The sequence below is a fragment of the Ambystoma mexicanum genome, chromosome 3q (assembly GCF_040938575.1).
Source record: "Ambystoma mexicanum isolate Mex_15411 chromosome 3q, UKY_AmexF1_1, whole genome shotgun sequence".
NCBI classification, from domain to species: domain Eukaryota; kingdom Metazoa; phylum Chordata; class Amphibia; order Caudata; family Ambystomatidae; genus Ambystoma; species Ambystoma mexicanum.
This window is the reverse complement of record NC_090926.1, coordinates 11,664,315-11,683,490: the sequence shown is the minus strand read 5'-3', so window position 1 is coordinate 11,683,490 and position 19,176 is coordinate 11,664,315. Positions and strand designations below refer to the sequence as shown.

Sequence of the window (19,176 nt, the reverse complement as noted above, 5' to 3'; positions counted from 1 at the left end):
CATGTCGAGAGCGATGACAGTGAGTGTTTTGTTGGCGAATGACAGGAACGGTAGGGTCCTTTTTACTGCTTGCAGGAGAAAGCAGCATTTCTTGATTAGAGCATTTACTTGGGGCTCTAGAGTAAGTTTGTTGTCCATCAAGACTCACAGGTTTTTTACAATCGACGATGGGCCTGGGGTTGTACCGAGTTCCCTTGCCCAGGGGATGTAGTGGTGTCTCCTCCATTTTTTGTGATGATCATTATTTCTGTTTTGCTTGGGTTGAGCTTGAGGTAATTCGAGCTTGTCCAGTTGTATATTTCACAAAGGGAGTTCTCGAACGTTGTGTTTTCTTCTTGAGTGTCTTGTATTTTGTAGACTATTTGTGTATCCTCAGGATAGCTGTGGCAGGTGAGGCCACATCTTTTGATGATCTTGATTAGTTGAGAGAGGTGGATGTTGAATAATAATGGGGTGAAGGATGATCCTTGTGGTACTCCACATGAGGATTCTCTTGGGTTGGATTTGAAAGGTTTGATCCATATGGTCTCAGTTCTGTTCGTAAGGAAGGATTTGATCCATAGTATGGCACGGTTGGAGATTCCAAATTCTTCCAATCTCGTGATGAGGATGTCATGGTTAACTGTGTCAAATGCCGCAGAGAGGTCAAGAAGTATCAAAGCGGTGCTGTTGTCAGAATCCGTGTTTGCCTTTAGGTCATCCCATATTGAGAGGAGTGCTGATTCCGTTCCTCTCATTGGTCTCAAGCCTACTTGTCCCTGGTCTAGTAGGCGGTGGTCTTCTATGAATTATCGGGTTGTTCTATATATGTATGTATCAGGCAGTTTAGTTGGGTACGGGATGTTGGAGATGGGTGTGTAATTGCATAGGTCCTCCATGTTTCCTGCTGTATCTTTGAGTAGCGGCCTGATGTATGCTAATTTGAAAGATTGTGGCACTTTCCCTGTTGAGATTGAAAGGTTGAAGACATTCCTGTGTTATTCCATGGGTGTTCCTTGTGAGAGGATTGATTTGTAGATGTCCGGGGGTGCAGGGGCCTGCAGGGGAACCTGTTTTGTTGCTTTGATTTACCAGTTTGAGAAAAATCTCCACTGATATTTGTGGGAAGCTCCTGAGTTTGAGCATTCCTCATGGGGGTAGGTGGGTTCCATAGTTTTTTCGCATGGTCTGTTTTGTATGGTCTGTTGAATGGCAATGATTTTGTTTCTGAAATGGTCTGCTAGATCATTGCATAATTTCTTCCATGATATTGGTATGTTGTTGCAGCCAGGTGGGTTTTTTATTTCATTTATGATTTTAAAGAGCTCGTTTTTGGGTGTTTGGTGCTTTGAAGATTCGGTTGTCATAGTCTTTTCTTTTTGCTTTTTGTATTTCCTTTTTGTCTGACCGGATATATTGTTGACATTAGAATTTTTTTCTGCAGTTGTTATTGATCCTCCATTCTAGTTTCAGTTCTTGGTGTTTCCTTTTCATGGTGCTGAGTAGTAGGGTGACTACACGTCTTCCTCCCCTCTGAGCCCCCGTTTCCGCTCCAGTCCCCACCTGTACACACACATTGGTACTGCAGGCATACGCTAGCGGCGTGTGAGGACGATGGGCTATCGCAATCACGTATTGGAATTTGCTCAAGATCATATGATGCCACACATATGTTGTGCTTGTATGCAGGCTGGCAGACCCATCCTTTTGTGATGGATGCTCACTTCTGCAAGGACCGTCGGACTCCTTCAGTAGGGTCCATTGTCCACAAGGGCAAGTGTTATCTGGGAGACAATGAAGGTGTCTTGATGACAGGGTTGTATCCTGTCTTCACGCAGGAACCCTCCATCCCACAATCTGCACCACCTGCTGTCTATGATGGAATTCACTTACCACACCTCCACATGTTGCATTTTAGTGATGCGGTTTCACTGAGATCAATACAGGGGCAACTGGCTGCAGGTAAGGGATGGTGCGGTAGGGTTCGATCATGTAAACCGACATTGAGAAGGCCTGCGGCTTGATAGAAGTAGGTCCTTTTAGGCTATGAAATGGGCAGAGATGCCGTCCCGTTAGGTGATTTCTTGAATGTAGACCAAGGTTTCCACCTTGTCCAGGGCGTGGTCTCCTTGAGGAGATGAAGGACACTGTTTGCAGGACATGGAGGCGGTGTTCGTAACGTTGTCACAGGACTCCATGTCACTACAGGCAGTTTTTCCCTGTCCCAGGCTTTCGTTTTTAATTCGTTTTAATTGGGCCCACTTTATTCAATTGAGGTGGACTAAGTCTACAAATCCCAGAATGCAATTGCTTGAGAACCAAAGGCCCTAGACTGGGGCATGGTTCCTCCAGTGATATGGAGTCATGTGGTAAAATCATGTCTTAGGCATTCTCTCAACATTTTCTGGGAGATCTCCCTTGGAGCTCCTCGTTTTCATAATGGACACTGACAAATGTCTGGCAAAGTGGTGTGCTGTGTATGTACTCAGGGCAATAAATTGCGGCACCAGAGCTGCGCGCTTTGGGGTTTCTTCTATGTGCGCACCATACAGAGCTTTGCAAGTCCTTTACCACTGCCCATCTTGGGTATGCAGACCTCCCATGGAGATGTTAAAAAAAGGTTCAGAGACTGCCCAAGCACTTGAGTTGACCAGCTGACTCCACATCACCGGCACGTTGCTTATTCTAAGAACCAACTATTGTTTCAATAAATCCACTGAACGCTGACTTAGAACTGACAATGCTCCAGCTTCAGGGTGTTTCTTCTTTCCACCCAAGTCCGACCTCTCGTTGTGATCTGTGAGACTGTGGAGAGTGAGTCCCTCTCTCCGATGAACAGGTCATAAGAAATCCCCCATCTACTTACTGAGTTAAAGATTGTTAAACAATGTTTTACTGTCAATCATATCAGAGAGTACGAGCCAAGGCAGAGGCCCTCCACAACCAAGCATGTTACATGTCGGTCTCAGTTTAGCGGTCCACTGTACTACTTCACCCACTCAATAAAGGGGCTGAAAACCTCCTGCCAGAACAGCACCTCTCCCAGTTGCCTTTTCATGTGGAGGGCTGCTAGACAGCATTTTCCAATTAACTTTGTTAATTCCTTTCTGGAATGCTTGTCTCCGCCTCCCCCATGGTTAGGTGATTTGTGCACAAAACAAGACCACTTGCTTTTGATCAAGTGCATGTTGCCACTGTCTTCTGCTTCACCAGTGCTCTTATGAACAGGGGATCCCAAGGCCCTCCTAGGGGGGTCTCCATTTTATGAAGCTCAGGAGGCTGGGTCAGGCCTGCTAGTATTGAGGTCTGTGACCTGGACATCACGATGTGCTGTGACTTCTCTCCCACTGATCTCATGGTGCGACTGGCATGACATACCTGCAGATATCAGGGCGGGTATCTAGGTCCTGTGGGGTGAAGATTCTGGTGATAGTTGCAGAGTCTTTTAAAAACCATCTTCAATTCTACTGGAAGCCACTGCAAAGGTTTAGGGCCCAGTGAGATGGAGTTCCATAGTTAAATCATTCGATATGCGCTGTTCTGGACGTTGATGCATTGATAATTTGTTCAAGCCGGCATAGAAGCAGTTGCAGTAATCGAGGTTACCCAGGGCTGGGATAACTAGGCCTTTGGAGTCGTTTCTAGGCATCATGTAATTTTTCTTAGCCTTTGGCGATGGAAATGCACTTTTCAAGTTATTTTATGTGTTTGGGGTGTGAAAGAGGTGGTCGAGAATACTTCATAGGTGTGTACCCTCCCAGCTGCAATAAGGAGACATTTAAATGGTAAATGGTAGGGTTGCAGATGCAGCTCTGAGGTAGGGGTTGTTATTATCAATAAAAACTGTCTGGGGCAGCGGAGATTAATCTTTATGTCGAAGGCAATGTGGGAGTTGTCAGAAATATTTTGATGAGGAATGTTCATTTAGTGAGGCAAGAGGGTTGGTGTGCCTTTTTGAAGAGCAAGAGGGAAGAATAGAGCATGTAGTATGAGAGCAAAGGATCGAGAGCTGTAGTCTCCTGCCTTGACCCGCGCTCAGTGATGAGCAAGAGAGAAGACTGGAACACGCGCTTCACCCAGTCTGAGAACGAAGGATCGAGAGCTGTAGTCTCCTGCCTTGACCCGCGCTCAGTGATGAGCAAGAGAGAAGACTGGAACATGCGCTTCTCCCAGTCTGAGAACGAAGGATCGAGAGCTGTAGTCTCCTGCCTTGACCCGCGCTCAGTGATGAGCAAGAGGGAAGAGTGGAGCACGCGCTTCTCCCAGTCTGAGAACGAAGGATCGAGAGCTGTAATCTCCTGCCTTGACCCGTGCTCAGTGAAGAGCAAGAGGGAAGAGTGGACCATGCGCTTCTCCTAGTCTGAGAACGAAGGATGGAGAGCTGTAATCTCCTGCCTTGATCCATGCTCAGTCTTGAGCAAGAGGGAAGAATGGACCATGCGCTTCTCCCAGTCTGAGAGCGAAGGATCGAGAGCTGTAGTCTCCTGCCTTGACCCGTGCTCAGTGAAGACCAAGAGGGAAGAGTGGGCCACGTGCTTCTCCAAGTCTGAGACAAAGGTTCGAGAGCTTTAATCTGCTACCTAGACCTGTGCTCAGTGAAGAGCAAGAGGGAAGAGTGGACCACTTGCTTCTCCCAGTCAGAGAACGAAGGATCGAGAGCTGTAGTCTCCTGCCATGACCCACGCTCAGTCTTGAGCAAGAGGGAAGATTGGACCATGCACTTCTCCCAGTCTGAGAGTGAAGGATGGAGAGCTGTAGTATCCAACCTTGATCCGTGCTCAGTCTTGAGCAAGAGTGAAGAGTGGACCACGCGCTTCTCCTAGTCTGAGAGCGAAGGATGGAGAGCTGTAATCTCCTGCCTTGACCCGTGTTCAGTGAAGAGCAAGAGGGAAGAGGGGAGCACGCGCTTCTCGCAGTCTGAGAACGAAGGATCGAGAGCTGTAATCTCCTACCTAACCCGTGCTCAGTGAAGAGCAAGAGGGAAGAGTGGACCACGCGCTTCTCCTAGTCTGAGAGCGAAGGATGGAGAGCTGTAATCTCCTGCCTTGACCCGCGCTCAGTGATGAGCAAGAGGGGGGAGTGGACCAGTGCTTCTCCCAGTCTGAGAGCAAAGGATCGAGAGCTGTAGTCTCCTGCCTTCACCCGTGGTCAGTGAAGAGCAAGAGGGAAGAGGGGAGCACGCGCTTCTCCCAGTCTGAGAACGAAGGATCGAGAGCTGTAATCTCCTACCTAGACCCGTGCTCAGTGAAGAGCAAGAGGGAAAAGTGGACCACGTGCTTCTCCCAGTCAGAGAGCAAAGGATGGAGAGCTGTAATCTCCTGCCTTGACCCACGCTCAGTGATGAGCAAGAGGGAAGAGTGGAGCACGCGCTTCTCCCAGTCTGAGAATGAAGGATCGAGAGATGTAATCTCCTGCCTTGACCCGTGCTCAGTGAAGAGCAAGAGGGAAGAGTGGGTCACGCGCTTCTCTCAGTCTGAGAACGAAGGATCGAGAGCTGTATTCTCCTGCCTTGACCCACGCTCAGTCTTGAGCAAGAGGGAAGAATGGACCATGCGTTTCTCCCAGGATGAAAGTGAAGGATGGAGAGCTGTAGTATCCAACCTTGACCCGTGCTCAGTGAAGAGCAAGAGTGAAGAGTGGACCACGCGCTTCTCCCAGTCTGAGAGCGAAGGATTGAGAGCTGTAGTCTCCTGCCTTGACCCACGCTCAGTCTTGAGCAAGAGGGAAGAATGGACCATGCGTTTCTCCCAGGATGAAAGTGAAGGATGGAGAGCTGTAGTATCCAACTTTGACCCGTGCTCAGTGAAGAGCAAGAGTGAAGAGTGGACCACGCGCTTCTCCCAGTCTGAGAGTGAAGGATCGAGAGCTGTAATCTCTTGCCTTGACCCGTGCTCAGTGAAGAGCAAGAGGGAAGAGGGGACCATGCGCTTCTCCCAGTCTGAGAACGAAGGATTAAGAGCTGTAATCTCCTACCTAGACCCGTGCTCAGTGAAGAGCAAGAGGGAAGAGTGGACCACGCGCTTCTCCTAGTCTGAGAACAAAGGATCGAGAGCAGTAATCTCCTGCCTTGACCCGTGCTCAGTGAAGAACAAGAGGGAAGAGTGGAGCACGTGTGTTAGAATCGGAAACTACCACCCCCGACGACTCCTCACCTGACTCCTTAGAGGAATCCTCCTGGATAGAAGTCTTAGGTCTTCTTCTCACCTCCTTCTTGAACTCCTCCGGATCTTCGTCCGTCTTGGAACTCTTCCTTCCCTTCTTGTCCTTCTTACGCTCGTAGAGATAGGGACGGGCTCCGCTTGAGGCCACCCTGACAGTGGTGAGAACAAGCTGTCAGGTGAACCCAGGGGAGCCAGTCCCTTGACGCCAGGGAAAAAGCCAGTGACGGCAGAAAAAACCCTGTTAGATAGGGAGTCCTTGCTGGCAGGTAGAGTGTCGGAAGTGGAGGAGGCCGATGAATAGTAATTCAGCAAACAGTACTTAAGTCCAAGTATAACAGGACGAGGTATGCTGATGTCGGAAAGGATTGGAAGAGTGTCCACTGCGTTCAAGGAAAGCTGAAGCGGAGGCTGCACACGAGCAGTCAGGAGGGAAGGTATCAGCTATTATGCAGGTAAGAGAGAGAGAGAGTGTGAGCTGGTACAGGTGAGCGAGAGAGAGTGGAAAATGAGAGAACGAACAGAAGCGAAAGTGCGCAAGAAAGGGAGAGAGAGTGAAAGAGTGAGAGAGAGAGCGAACGGGAGCGAAAGCGGGTGAACGAGAGTAAGGAATCGAGCAAAAGAGAGAGAGAGAGCAAGCGGGAGAGAAATAGCAAAGGGACGCGGAGGAAAGTAACAGTTCGGAACCCAGCACAAAAGGGAAGAGGGAGCAGATACGAGGGAGCGGACAGAAGGCCGCGAGACGGAATGAACCGAGACACAGGGAAGGCAGAAGCGGGCAAGGTACTAAGGAGTAAAGAAATCAAAGGACCAAGCTCGAGGAGCGGCACAGCAGGCGAAGTTAGCGAAAGGCTGACAAAGCGAGTTGCAACGCACAGCGTTGTGGGCGTGGCTACCTTTTAAAGGGAAAAGACCAGAAAAGACTAGAACGGTAAAAGGACCGCAATGTGCCTAAGTAAGCCTCCATCTTTCCCACAGTGTCCAGGGTCGCGTTATGACAACGCGCTTCTCCGAGTCTGAGAACGAAGGATCGAGAGCTGTAATCTCTTGCCTTGACCCGTGCTCAGTGAAGAGCAAGAGGGAAGAGTGGAGCATGCGCTTCTCATAGTCTGAAAACGAAGGATGGAGAGCTGTAATCTCCTGCCTTGACCTGCGCTCAGTGAAGAAGAAGAAGAGGGAAGAGTGGAGCATGCGCTTCTCATAGTCTGAGAACGAAGGATGGAGAGCTGTAATCTCCTGCCTTGACCTGCGCTCAGTGAAGAAGAAGAAGAGGGAAGATTGGAGCATGCGCTTCTCCCAGTCTGAGAACGAAGGATCGAGAGCTATAATCTCCTGCCTTGACCTGCGCTCAGTGAAGAAGAAGAGGGAAGAGTGGAGCACACGCTTCTCCCAGTCAGAGAGTGAAGGATGGAGGTCAGTGATCATTAAATCATGAGAACTGCCATGCCAGAGCCCTTCCATCATGGAGGTCTGGAGAGTTCTGAGAAGTTGGACATGGTCTACAGTAACATATGCTGCGGAGAGGTCCAACAGAATGAGTTTTTTTAGCTTATTAAAGCCCAGGGAGTTTAGCATTTCATTGCTCATAAACAAACAGCTTCCCCAGTCTTCCTGAATGGTCGCACACCTGCCTGGGTGTCATGAGGCGAGTCCCAACTGTCACTATTCCCCATGAGCTGCGCTGCAGAAAATGGAAGTTGGGCATCAGATGATAATTGTTGGGGTCGTTCACATCTAGTTTTTTTCAGTAATGCTAAGGGTAGCTTTCTCGCAGGGATGTGGCAGACTTCAAAAGATGCTCTGCGTCTTGTCGCCCTTGTGGGGGTATGGTGCGAATGTGCGCTTTGATCCCTCTCCCTGGACATGTCAAGCATTGTAACGCTGCAGCACTCAGGGATCACACTGTCTGAACGGGAGCTTTCAGGGATAAAGGTTTAGAGCAGGAGAACCCTGAGTACTCCCTTCATGTTCCTTGTGAGGGGCTGCTTTAGGATGTTTGATTGGCTAGGTACCCCATGGCAAACGTGAAGGGTTCTGGTTTCCCAGGCAAAGTCAGGTGCCAGAACATCTAATGTTCCTGCAATTTCCTGATTGGCTCACCCGTAGTAGGGCTGTCTAGAACCTTCTGGGGACGGGTATATTAAAAATGATCGTGATTTGCTTTTCTTTGGCCTCAAGGATATTGTCCTTTTCCATGTGGGCCATTGTAATGTGCTCGAGATTTATCCTGAGAGTTCCAATTACTGTGCATTACGTGATGGCCCGGCTACAGAACTGGGACGTGTGTCACAGCGATTAAGACGACCTTCAGGGAGAGGTTGATGTGCCATGAGTGGCCCTGTTTGAGCATGTGCTTAGCTACCCATGCTGTAGATCCTGGGCTGTGCACTGTATGCAGTTAATGGCAAAGAAGCCCGGGCGTGAGTACGTCAAGCAGAGAGATGCTGCACCCATTATAAATAATTGCTGTCTTTCAGGGAGCAGGGTCCTTGTAGGTGTGCAGGCGGTGATTGCCACTTCAGAGTGAGTATCTATAGTGCCTCCTTCTAGTAGCGGCTGGAACTGCTAGGGTAACATAGCCATGCAGAAGAGGAGAGCACATCTAAACCTCCATGTCCCAGGGGTTCCGCACGATGAGGGACCGGTTTAGGACTCCTGGTGAAGGGTGAACAAATATGTGTGTTTGCTCAAATCTAAATGAGTGCCTTGACTTTAATCCCAGTGCTCATGTTCGGAATGGACAGTGGGGCACCATCCCAACTCCCTCAGAGCAAAGTAGAGGCATTTGAAAGAAAGGTTTGAGATGAAGGTTGCACTGAAGATACTGTGACTAATCAACTTCTGGGGCATCAGTGGTCCAGGGTTGAATATCGGTTTCTAAACCATCAATCAACCCCACAACTCTAGTACACCAGAATGGATCTGAACAGATTGGAATACAAGTAAATTATAAGTCCTCCGTGTCCAATTTTGGTAACAAGGATGGAGCGGCAGGCTTATCTCTGCAAGGTCGTTGATTGTTGGTTAGTTGCAACACAGTGAAAATACAGTTATTACCCAATGATAAAAAGTGAATTGTCCAGTCAAGGTTGTATAAAAATATCTATTTTTGCTATTAATACAACAGACAGTTCTAGCATACTACAATTACAACCCACACTGTAAAGAAACACAGAAGACAAACAGTTTCACAAAGGAAAGGGATTAACTCTGGATACTGACAGGAGGGTAGTTGGTAAAGTAGTCTTATAGTTCAAGAATATTTGGTTTCAACACCAAAGGGGAGGGTCGTAACTGTCTCTAGGGGCCTTCGGAGAAGGACCAGGGGAGCAGAACCACAATGTACCTGGTGCTGAAGAAGTTCTTGGTGCTTGACAGTGTCAAGGCGATTCTATTGTGCTTTGCAGCCCATGAGACATAGAGAGTGGCAGGAGACAGCTGTGGAAACTAAGCGGCAGGCAGTTCGGCAAGCGAGGCTGGACGGACATCTGCAGACTGTCTGGTGCGGCGGCTCGGGGCCAAGAATTGTTGTCTATGTTCTGGTTGGCGGATCTGGAATGCTGGTCGAAGCATCTCGGATGGCTCTTGCGACTGCAGCAAGATCAGCGGTGCAGCCAGATGCAGTTCGAGGACTCGACTGTCTCCAAATTGTCCTTAAAAAGATTAACGTTGGATGATGCTTGAGTGGCAATCCTCCTAGATTTTTCGCAGTACTCGTGTCCTTTCAAGGCGGACAGCCCAAAGCTCAGGATGGTGTTAGCAGACTACAGCCATGTGTCAGCAATCTCCACTGATAGGACATCAATATCCCCGCTTCCCTCCTCCACCTCCTCACCTGTTGAATCAGAGTCTTCTTCAATAGATCTGAGGGTTCGATGTGCTCTGTAGTCCTTTTCTTTTTTTCTTTGTTGCGGATGTCTCCCACGAGAAGAAGCCACAGTGAGAGCGATAGAAACGCCCTGACCGTGACCCCCTCCTGGGAGGGAACGGAAAGGGGAAAAAAGCCAAGTGTAGGCAAAACCCCGGTGAATCACAACAGCACGTGGGTATCCTGATGGAGGTTGTACTAGCTGAACTCAGCGGATATCAGCAAATCTCAGAAATGGAAAGCGAGGAAAGAATAACCAAGAAACAGGAAGGGGAGGAAATACAATAGCTCCTACTCCAGGAAAACGGAAAACTGCAGGCAAACAGGACGGGAATAACAAAAAGAAAATGAAGAAAATAGAGAGAGAAGGGGGGTCCCGGGAATCGGGACCCAAGAGGACGAGGAGGTGCAGAAAGAGGAAAAGCTCAGCAGAGCAGAATTACAGCGTATAGCAAACCGCGGCAGCAAAAGAAAGCACAGCTGACTGTGAAGGGGTTGCAACGCACAGAAGGAAGATAGGGTGTGGCTTAAATAACACCACGTTCGCTTGAACGGAAAAAGACTAGACCACTAAGTGGACGTGATGCAAAAGATGTGACAGGAATTAGGAAGTCCGTAATCGGAAACGGGGCCACAAACGCCAGGTAGGAATGCGTCGCATGACAGGATGCCCCCTTCCAAGACACAGACCCCCTGGTTTACCGGGATGTAATTGGTGAAACTTTCTGAGAAGTATAGCGGCATGGATATGTGAACGGGGTTCCCAAGAGTCCTCCGTATGAGAAAAACCCTTCCAATGCACCAGGTATTCCAGGCGCCCTTTGCGGTACCTAGAATCCAACAACTGGGAAACCTTGTATTCAGATGAGTCAGGGGAGTGAGAAAGAATAGGTAAAGGTCGAGCCTTGTGAGACTGATCGGCACACTTAAGAAGTGAAGCATGAAACACTGGGTGAATCCGCCTCAATGCACGTGGCAGTTTTAGGAGGAATGCTACTGGATTGATTTTCTCAGTGATGGGATAGGGACCAATGAACCGAGGGGAGAGTTTAGACTGTCAAGACCATCTTGGGAGGTATTTAGTGGATAACCACACTTTAGAGCCCACTTTCCAATCAGGTACCACCTGCCGGTGTCGGTCGGCCTGTCTCTTATAGACTTGTAAACTGTCGTTCAGGTTTACCTTTGCCTTTTCTTGAGTATCTTTTATCCTGGACAGTGTTTCAGCAACCACCGGAAGGGTAGGTTGAAAGGGAGAGAGAGGAATAATGGCTCAGGGATGAAAACCATATGAACAGTAGAAGGGAGACATCCCACTTGCTGAATGGCTGGCGTTGTTGTATGCGAATTCCGCTGTTGGCAACAGGTCCACCCAGTTATCTTGTTCCAGGTTCGTGTAGCTGCGTAAGTACTGCTCCAAGGTGGCATTCAAGCGTTCCATCTGGCCATTTGTGTGGGGATGATATCCAGACGATAAAGCATGCTGGATGTTAAGGGCAGCGCAAAGTGATTTCCAAAATTTAGAGATATATTGACTCCCCCCGTCAGATATGAGTTTGTCTGGGAGACCATGGAGTCTAAAACGTCTTTTATGAAAACCAATGTCATGCTGTCAGCAGTCGGGAGACCTGGAAGCGGAGAAAAATGGGCCATCTTGGTGAGAGAATCGATAGTCACCATTATACATGTGTGTCCCTTTGAGGGTGGTAAGTCCACAATGAAATCTGTGGATATATGACTCCAAGGGCGATCAGGAATGGTGTCTTGTTGCAACAATCCAATGGGCCTCTTAGTACTGTTTTTGCTCTGACAACAGACTTTGCAGGTCCTTACATACCGTTTAACATCCTCAGGCAAACCCTGCCAATAGAAGGCTCTTCTTATCAAGTCCAGGGTACTGGCTTGCCCTCTATGACCTGCTGTCTTCTGATCATGGCACCAAGACAAGATGTTTTTTTGGAGGGTCTTGGATGGTACCCATATTTTTTGACCTTTGAAAAACAGGCCATCTCGTTCAATCATGCCATGGGGCTCCGGTTAAGAGGAGGCAGCTTCTCTGATCTGTTGAAAAAAGGAAGTGATGGTAGCCACTATTCGATTCCTTGGGAACAGTTTTTCACGGTAGGAAGAGGCTGTCTGGGAGGTAAGTGTCTTTCTGGATAGAGCATCAGCCAAGGTATTCTGACTTCCGGGGATGTAAGAAATCCGGAAATCGTATTGTGAAAAAAAATGTGCCCATCTTGCTTGTCTGGAATGTATGCAATCCATTGACTGTAACACCTGTACATTTTTGTGATCAGTTCGAATTATGAAGGGGTGGCAACTCCCCTGTAGCAGATGCCTCCAAACTTCGCAAGCCTTTTTCATGGCTAAGAGTTCTCTTTCGATGACGGAATAATTCCGCTGACTTGTTGTAAGGGTTTTGGACAGATAGGCTATCGGATGCTCTGTGTTGTCATATTCTTGTAGAAAAACCGCTCCTATGGCTGCAGCTGAAGCATCGGTCTTGAGGATAAAAGGTTTCCTTTGATCTGGCTGACGTAGGATGGGAGCACTACAGAAACTTTTCTTCAAGAGTTGAAAGCTGTCTTCAGCCTGAGTGCTCCAGGCAAAAGGCGCGGATGACTTCTTTAGTAAACTGGTGATGGGTAGAACAATGTTTGAGAACCCTGGTACAAATCGCCTGTAAAAATTTGCCAAGCCCAGGAATCGCTGTATTTCCTTAACAGATGAAGGAGCTGGCCATTGGAGAATGGCATCAACCTTCTTTTGGTCCATTTGAATCCCTTGAGATGAAAGAATAAATCCCAAGTAGGGTACAGAAGAAACTCCAAAAACACACTTTTCCCTTTTTACCAATAGTTGATGCCTTTTGAGTCGCTCCAGTACTTCTTTGAGATGTATTAGATGTTCTGGCTTGGTCTGAGAAAAAAACAGTATATCGTCAAGGTAAACGACAACAGACACAAATAACAAATCTGAGAAGATACGCTTGATAAACCTTTGAAAAATGGCGGGAGCCTTCACTAGTCCGAAGGGCATCACGTAGTATTTGTATAGGCCAAATGGTGGTCTGAACGCAGTTTTCCATTCATCACCGGAACGTACTCTGAGTAAATGATAAGCGTTACGCAGATCCAGCTTTGAGAAAACCGTTGCCCCTTGTACGGATTCCAAGATGTCTGGTATCAGCGGCATGGGGTATCTATCCTTAAGAGTTACTTTGTTAAGTCCCCTATAATCAATGCATGGCCGGAGGTCTTTGGAATCCTGTTTGGGGATAAAAAACAAAGGAGCACCTGCCGGGGACTTTGAAGGTCTAATGAGACCATTACACCGGTTATCATCCAAGTATTTCCGTAGTACTTCCTTTTCGGTTTTTGATAATGCAAACATCCTGCCAAAGGGTACTAGAGCGTTGGGAGCCAAGTCAATGGCGCAGTCCTCAGGTCTGTGGGGAGGTGACGTCATAGGAGTAGCTTCTGCAAATACTGATTGATATTCCTCCAAGACTTTGTCAAGAGAGTGTACTCCAATAGTCGTGTGAAGAGTGGTGGGATGGATCTTAACCTCCTGGCAAGGTGTGTCTTGGAAACTATGGGTTTGGAAATAATTGTAATTGAAATGCAAATTATTTGATTTCCAGTCAATGCTGGGATTGTGTTGACGCAACCAGGAGATCCCTAAGATCAGAGGAAAATGAGCTTCCCTGATAATGTCGAATGTGATGACTTCTGAATGCTGAAAAATGGTGAGTGGCAGAGGTTCAGTTGTCTGTACAATGAGTCCAGAACTCATAGGTGTCCTATCCACCCCCTCAACCTTTTGGCCGTGTCTGCGATCAATACGCTTTGCTCCAACTTTGTCCACCCAGAGTATATCAGCAAAATGCCCTGCCGCACCACAATCTAAAAGTGCCAGGGTCTCCACTTGATTACCATGAATGGTAACTTTTCCTGTTAATACCATAAGAGGTGAGTCTTCTGAGGGATCTGAAGAATCAATTGACATAGTCACATAGGGACTGGAAGATTGCCCTCGATAACCCGTCCCTTTTAGGTACGAGGGTTTGCGTTTTCCGCCGGTTTATGAGGCAGTTCTGTACAATTATGTACTGAATGACGATCCGAAGCACAATAAGCAGATAGGCCAAGTTCCCTTCTCCTTTTCCTTTCTTCAGGGGTCAGGGACCGACGAGTAGCTCCGATTTGCATGGGTTCGTCATTATGTTTGAGTGTAGCTGAAGGAGGTGAGGAGGTTCTTGTAAAGGAGGGATGTTTCTTGCGTCTCTCCTGCCGCCTTTCTTGCATTCTGAATTCCATCTGAAGTGCAGCAGTCATCAGGTCCTGTAGTGAGGCAGGACGAGGAAAATTAGCCAATTCGTCTTTAAGTTCCTCTTTGAGGCCTCGGCGAAATAATATGAATTGAGATTGCTCCGACCAACCAGTCTCCAATGCCAGTCTTTTGAAGGAGGAAATGTGAGACAACACATCGGCTTGGCCCTGGCAAATGTCCATCAGGTCTTCCCCTGCTGCCATAGATACTTCGGGTCTCTCTAAAGTGCGTTTTACTAGGCCCACAAAGGCATCGAAATTTTGGAGAACTGGGTCGGTTCCTGTAACTAGAGGGGTGGCCCAAGCAAGAGCATTCCCTGTCATGTTAGATATTAGAAACCCGACTTTGGCATGATCGGATGCATAGGTGCGAGTTCTAAATGAAAAATGCACCCTGCAAGCATCAAGGAATTCTTTTAGGCTCTTAGGAGACCCATATTACTTCCCAGAGGACAAAGACATGGGAGGTAGATCTGTTGTGGGCGGTTCGCGTGCCGTCACCATTTGTTTCAAAAGGTTATTCTCTGCTTTCATGTTTTGCATTTCGAGAGAAAGATTTTGAACAGCAGCTATTAACTCTTGCACTTGCTCAGGAGAAGCCATTCTTGAGGTTTGGGGGCATTGCAAACTGTCAGCAATCTCCACTGATAGGACGTCAAAATCCCCGCTTCCCTCCTCCACCTCCTCACCTGTAGAATCAGAGTCTTCTTCAATAGATCTGAGGGTTCGATGTGCACTGTAGTCCTTTTCTTTTTTTCTTTGTTGCGGATGTCTCCCACGAGAAGAAGCCACAGTGAGAGCAATAGAAATGCCCTGACCGTGACCACCTCGCGGAAGGGACCGGAAAGGGGAAAAAAGCCAAGTGTAGGCAAAAACCCCAGTGAATCACAACGGCAGGTGGGTATCCTGATGGAGGTTGTACTAGCTGAACTCAGCGGATATCAGCAAATCTCAGAAATGGAAAGCGAGGAAAGAATAACCAAGAAACAGGAAGGGTAGGAAATACAATAGCTCCTACTCCAGGAAAACGGAAAACTGCAGGCAAACAGGACGGGAATAACAAAAAGAAAAAGAAGAAAATAGAGAGAGAAGGGGGGTCCCGGGAATTGGGACCCGAGAGGACGAGGAGGTGCAGAAAGAGGAAAAGCTCAGCGGAGCAGAATTACAGCGTAGAGCAAACCGCTGCAGCAAAAGAAAGCACAGCTGACTGTGAAGGGGTTGCAACGCACAGAAGGAAGATAGGGTGTGGCTTAAATAACGCCACGTTCGCTTGAGCGGAAAAAGACTAGACCGCTAAGTGGACATGACGCGAAAGACGTGACAGGAATTAGGAAGTGCGTAATCGGAAACGGGACCACAGACGCCAGCTATGAATGTGTCGCATGACACCATGTCCTTTGTCCAGAGACTCTCTGGCACTTCCGCCCTCGGAAACTTGCTTTCAGAACCTAGCAGGGCACGCTGTGTGCTGGTTGGGTACCAGTTCTGGAGCTGCAGGACGGGTCCTCTGAGTCCGGTATCTCCCTCTGTTCCCTGGGAGATATTTAGGGGAGGGATCTTGCTTCCCTCTTGGAACTCCTGGCCTTCCTTCACTGGCAGAAGATGTAAGGTAGACTGAACCTTCAGCTCTGGTCCAAATGAGTCCTTCTTCTTACTCCTTGCAAAGTCTTCAGATGATCTATCAGTCAGCAGCTCAGCCCTCTTTTAAAGCCAAACGTGCCCCAGTGATTGGTGTAGGCTAAGCCCACCTTGATGGACCAATCCTGGATCCCCACCAATGATCTTCAGTGATGCTTCAAGTCAGAATCAGGCCACTTGGCAACAGACAGGGGAAGGGTGACAATATATACTTCTAAATCCCACCCATCTTCATGTCTGCTGTACATCAAAGTATCTCACTATTTAACTGAGCCCCATGCAGCGCTTGGTCACAAAATGGGCCTCCTTTGAAGTAAGGGGTTGTAGGCAGACTTTTGTCTCCTACAATTCACATACTTCCCTGCTCTGAAAGGAGTGGTTCCAGACAGGACATTCACTGCCCTTTCATACCAAGGAGGTGTGTTGGTACCAAGTTCACACATTGCATTGCATTGCAAAGAGGTGTTGGTCTCTGGTCTCCATTGTCACGTCCTGCACCCTGGCCTCCCTGAGGCCTGATTATTAACATTCTTTAGTATTCGCCACAACCAGCAAGGCGCTTTTGATGTACCCACTGCTGTCAGGTGTTGGCTACACATGACAGGGGAGGGCGGCACGGGTAAGCTGTGTCCTCCCAGAGTACATGACTATTTTTCTGCTGCAGTGTGCGTGGAAAATATGTGCGGGAATGGGCCCACATATTTTCCAGAGGTTGCTCTCCCATCATTTATTCTTTTTAATAAATAAAAAAATCAAATAGCCCATGCGAGCGCACTCTCCCAGTGCGAATAGTCGAATTCCTCACAGTTACAGTGACACTCATCTCGCTAGGCAGTAAGAATCCCCATCGCTCATTAGGACCCAGGTTCTGATTGCTTAGTGGCACAGGGAGGTCGGCCCCCACCAGTGTATCTGTCAGTGAAGCAATGCGCCCTGAAGATGAACGCCAGGGGATTTAGTTGCCCACCAATGAAGAAGGGGGTTGTAGAACTGTTCTGATTCTTGATATATCGGCCTCCATTTTCTCTTTGCATGCTGCTCTTTATTCATTTGTATACAGCGCAATACCACTGGGGGCCATTATACTAAGTGTCTTGGTTTGATGTTGGTATTACTCCTCTCTCTATGTGAGATAATCAGACAGCCCCCACAACCTCCTGCCTGAGCTGAGGGGCTGAGTTTCTTGTGCTGAGGACTCTGCTTCACCCTTCGCTGTCCCGTTCATGGGTGCATTGATGAATGGTGAAATTGAGCCATGCATTGTGGGACACAGCCGCGCTTCAGCTGCAAAAAAAGTGAGGTAGTCTTGTAAGCATGGCGTGTGCAGACAAATGGCGTAGCACGGTTGGGGGAGGGGCAGTTTTGACTAGTGTATAAGTAATAGGCATTCGCTCGGGGCTGCTATTAGATACCCATGCACTCACACCATTTTGACCTGATCCATCAATGTCCAGTTAATACCACTACGGCAGTGCCTGGCAAGTGCGTTTCCCATGTCTCCACAAAAGTCCAAACCGCTGGAATTGCCACTGATTGTTTTTTAAAGTGTGTGCGTGCCGGAGCAATCTGTGTGGTGCGGGTGCTGCCCCCCAGGTTGCCAATCAGGCAAGTTGTGTGTGGGTGACAGGTGGCGCCCAGCACGGCCGGCACGCCCCTCATGTTCAAGCCCTTCTGGGGATTCCGGTGCTGCCTGAATTACTTCCCACAGTGCCTGTGGCCTGCCTCCTGTCCCTGGCCATGCCATGCTCCCTTCTGGCACCCATGACAGAAGAGGGGAGCTACAGGACCATTAAGAACCGCGCTGAGGCTGTCCCCAAGGCAGTGCCGGGCGCTGCTTCTTCCTTCCCGTAGCCATCAGCAAGAACGTGATTTTGGCTCTACGTCGAGGTAGTGCTGGAGAGGTGCAGTGCATGGCCCTGACGAAGGTGACATTTAAAGGATACATGCTGAAATGCTTGAGGCGTCGAATTGGAGAATTAACATTTTGGAGAAAAGGCGTGGGGCTCGCTGGAAAAGTTCAGCGAATGTTCTCGACGAGGGCTTTCTTTAATGGGTAAATGCCGACCTTCTGATGTAAAGTCCCTTGCTTAGCACTCTCCCCCCAGAAATAACTGGTCCGAATTCTGCGGCTACTTAATCAGACTACCTTAAAGCAACATAAATTCGCCTGCCTCCATCTCACCTTTGATTGACCCTTAAATGTAACCTGTAACAAAACGTGTTGTGTATTGCACCAGTGGTATGATGTGTACTCAATAATTGTATTATATCCCATGTTACTGAATTGTGTGACGCACTGAAATGTGGTTTCCACTTAACTGTGTACACTGTACTGACCTGCCAATTAGATAAAGGTTTAAAAAAGAAACAGATCCTCGACAACGCTGACAATAAATGATGTCAAGAATGGAACGTTTTCAGTCAGTGGAAGTGAGGGAAGGTTGCTAATGACCTATAGGCTCAGAATGCCGATCCTCTTGTTTAGTCTCTGTTGCCATGTGACGCTCTCTTTAGGGTTTATGGGCAATTCAAAGGGTTGATTGTTTGTTTGAATACATCTTTTTAGATAAAGCTTTTTGTCACTTTTGGGCAAAATTGCTAATTTTGAAATGAAATCTTTATGGGCTACAGCAATTCTGCATAAATAGGATGATGAATTAATTGCTCGTGTCTGTGATCAGTGAATTCCCAGATTTAATGTGACATTGTGCAGTTTTCCAACAGGGACAACCCTTCCTGTGACATTTGGTTGTGTCCCCCCACCACTAGCTGAGAGGGTAATCTCCTGGACCCTGAGCAGTGGATTAGGGACAGCCCTGGGTTTGGAAGGGTGTTTTCAGATGGCTGGAGTTGTTTGTTATAATATTTTCCCTGATTGAAATAAGAAGTGTGAATACAGTTCTTTCCACTTTGACTCTAAATAAAACACGAGAAGGAGTTGACCCAACCTGGGCTGTGTGCATCAATCTCGAAGAGATTGTTGTCCCAGGAGATTAGCTCAGTGGCAACGTGTTCGCCTTGGAAGCAAGACAACACGACCCGGGTCCGCACTTAGAAACCTATGGGTATTTAAGTGCTATAAATACGCATCTAAAAAAAAAAATACAATTAGCAACTAAAAAACAAACACAATCCCTGTAATAGGGCCTCGATGCCCGCAGGCTGCGCACTTTAAAAATGCAAAAATAATATAAAAAAT

General features: G+C 47.9%; 1 protein-coding gene across 3 annotated transcripts in view; it reads left to right on the top strand.

Moving 5' to 3' along the window:
• The window catches only part of CACNA1I (calcium voltage-gated channel subunit alpha1 I), a 1,993,092-nt gene that overhangs the window by 387,246 nt on the left and 1,586,670 nt on the right, over positions 1–19,176 (top strand). The gene's annotated exons all lie outside the window — the stretch shown is intronic.